At 44.3% G+C, this 3,142-nt stretch overlaps 1 long non-coding RNA gene across 1 annotated transcript; it reads left to right on the top strand.

The window, feature by feature from the left end:
• Positions 1-730: 730 nt before the first annotated feature.
• LOC125554689 lies at positions 731-2,671 on the top strand. Its single transcript, XR_007304423.1, has 2 exons — positions 731-1,606; positions 2,370-2,671. It is a non-coding gene; the product is annotated as an uncharacterized LOC125554689 (long non-coding RNA).
• Positions 2,672-3,142: the final 471 nt, after the last annotated feature.

Below are 3,142 nucleotides of genomic sequence, written 5' to 3'. Positions count from 1 at the left end.
TCTTCAGGCAAACCCAGATCTAAAAACATTCTTCGAACTGATCGTTTGTGCTTCAGTAGCAATCAGGCAGATTAAATTTTGAGGAAAATTAGTGTGGGAAGGAGACATCACCTGCAGTGGCATGTTCTTGGATCTGACGTGTTCTTCTTCCTCTCGTTCGCGGCGTACTGGCATAATCTTGGAAGGCGGCGCCATTGATGCAGGCAAGGAGCTTGGGGAGACGATGGCGCTCCTGCTTGTGGTGGAGCTCCGGCGACGAGGTCCGGAGAGGCAGCGACTGGTGGCGGAGATCACGGATCCGTCGAAGGAGCTCCTGCGAGGGGGGAGGCTGGTGGCGGAGATCATGGATCCGTCGAAGGAGCTTCGGCGAGGGGGGGCGGGGATCATGGCACCGTCGAAGGAGCTCCGGCAAGGGGGAGGCGAGGATCACAGCCCCGGTGAGGCCTTGTTTGGCACACTGGGATCAAAGGGGTTTTTAGTGGATTTTCCCCGTTGGGCTTAAAATCCCCTAAAAGCCCAAGAGTACCGTTTGGCGCACTTGGCTTCAACCGGGTCAGCCTCGAATATCCCATCTGTTCCCCCGATCCACGGGGCTTCCAGCATCGAGGGGTACCTCGCGGCTCGCACGCCTGATGCGAAAGAGAGACAAGACGCGGCCGCGGTCACAAGAGACGGCGAGAACTGCGCGAGCCGCCGTCGCCGCTAACGCCGTCGGATGCCTTAGGGGTTTCTCAATATGGCCGTCGGCGTCCGCCATTCGCCTCGTCCTCCCCGGCGAGCTTGCCAAGCACACCATCCCCGAGAGCTACCACCAGCTCCTCTCCCCTTTCCAGCACAATCGCTGTGAGAGACCCTCCCTGTTGTTCCTCTGCCTGCTTCCCCATCACATTCCACCTCCCCCTATTTGAAGTTAGTTGCTGCTAGATCTGGACTACTATTCAAGACAACTCCAACCCTTTTTTGATGTCATTTATCTATGCCTTAAAATTATACATGTAGATGCTCAAGTAGGATCTCTACCTTTCTGTACTGATTTTATACTCCATAGTAAAAAAAATCCCATTATTATTAGCATATAGTACATATCTGATAACAAAGTAACAAAATACAGCCAACCATTTTGTATTAGATATTGACAATTGGATGTAGTGCAGAAATGTGAGTAGAGAATCATTTTGCTGCACATAAGTTTCATTGGTATAACATCAATCTGATTAATTTTGGCACTATGTGCTAAAAATATATCTACATTGTCCTGTGTTAGATGTTGATGAAATTCAAAACTGGTCGAAGTTAACTGTTACTGGTGTGATTTGCTAAGATGAGTAAAATACATGCAGACAAGAGCTAGAAATCAATTTCTCATCTGAGATGACTAGTTGTAGTATATTTATGTGGTTGCTAACTGAGCATATGCATGCACATGTCTGAACTGAGAATATAATTAAGCTCTTATTCCTGATTAGCTTAGAACAAACATTTATGATGCTCTTTGTTATAATGTAATAGCGAGCTCTTTGTTATCTTACATGTTCATCAAACTTCAAGAAGAGAGTGCGGTCATGTGGCTTTGGAGCGAAATGGATGAGTTGCCTACCTAGAAGAGGTATTTTGATCTGGTTCATAATGTTCTTGCTTGCTTGGTCTTGTTCTTAAGCTCATATTCCTGATTAGCTAGAAATCAATTTCTCATCTCCGAACTGAGAATATACATAAGCTCCTATTCCTGATTAGCTTGGAACAAACATGTTTTTCTTGTGAATGAATGCTTTGTATGCATACTAATTTGAATAAAGGGCAAATAGTAGGAAGAAACTAAACCATAATGTTGGGCAATCAGCAAGAAAGTAATTGTAGTGTTTTTGTTAGAGAAATAGATACACTTTGGTACTGAACAATCATACTAAATCAAAATTTGTAGTTGTATATATGATCTATACATATAAATTTTTAGTTTTGAGATGTACATAGATATGATCTGTACATATATATGATCCGCAGTGTATATGCAAAGAGTTTCTGTCAACCTTCTGTAGTGTATATATGGTATGTACGTATAAATTTTTAGTTGTGAGTTTCCAGTGCTAGTACTCGATGTGAGATATCTATGTGACCTGATGCTAGAGCTTGCTTTTCTCTGTTTGCATCAAGTTAAATCTGGCTCAAGTACATCACATATAAATTTTGTTATACTTTTTGACAAAGGAGAGTGAGTCCATCTGTTTTAGATCATGAAGTATAAGAAACGGGCTCCATGCCATATTTCCCCCCTGTTACTTTTCTTTCTTGAGAAAGTATTTGAAGTACTCTTGTAGCTGTGAATTGTTTGACTGGTATGTCTAATGTTTTGATTGAGTTGCTACTTTCAGGGATGCGATGGAACTGAAGTGATGCATGCCTGTCGTTGCGAAACTGAAACTATGCTGGGAAGCAGAAACCGAATTTAAGTGATGTTTGTGTTGCACCCTAGGTGTCGTTGGTACATGCTGATGCATGCCTGTGTTTGACATATGATGTTTAAACTATGATCTGATCGTGTTGTATGGCCTTTGATGTTCTTAGTTTAGATGCCATTGATCTTAAAGATTATGATTTGTTGCTTTTAGTAGTACTTGATGATATGGCCACTGATGCTTCAGCCTGTTCAATAGTAAAGATCGGATTTTTACCAGTGTGTTGTTGAAGTTCATGTTTAAAATGGACCAAATTTGTCCCTACATGCCAAACACTCATATATGGATAGATGGGGAAGGGGCTTGGGAGGCGGAAGTGGATTTGAGGGGATTTGGTGCGGGGAGGGGTTCACCAAATCCCCAATAATCCCCAGCCCCATTGGGGCTTGAAAACCCTTCCTGCCTAACAAGGCATGAGGCCTTGTTTGGCACATTGCGATCACAGGGGTTTTTAGTGGATTTCCCCGTCAGGCTTAAAGCCCCTAAAAGCCCAAGAGTACCGTTTGGCACACTGGGTTTCAACTGGGTTAGCCCTGAATATCCCATCCGTTCCTCCGCGGTCCACGAGGCTTTCCAGCATCGAGGGGTACCTCGCGGCTCGCACGCCTCGTGCGAAAGAGAGACGAGACGCGGCCATGGGTTTCGTAGTGTGGGTCCAGTCTACTACCTCCGCAGAGTGTTTATTAAAT

This window comes from Triticum urartu, chromosome 1 (genome assembly GCF_003073215.2).
Source record: "Triticum urartu cultivar G1812 chromosome 1, Tu2.1, whole genome shotgun sequence".
Lineage (NCBI taxonomy): Eukaryota > Viridiplantae > Streptophyta > Magnoliopsida > Poales > Poaceae > Triticum > Triticum urartu.
The sequence above is the reverse complement of the archived record's forward strand: the minus strand, read 5'-3'. Positions and strand labels throughout refer to the sequence as shown.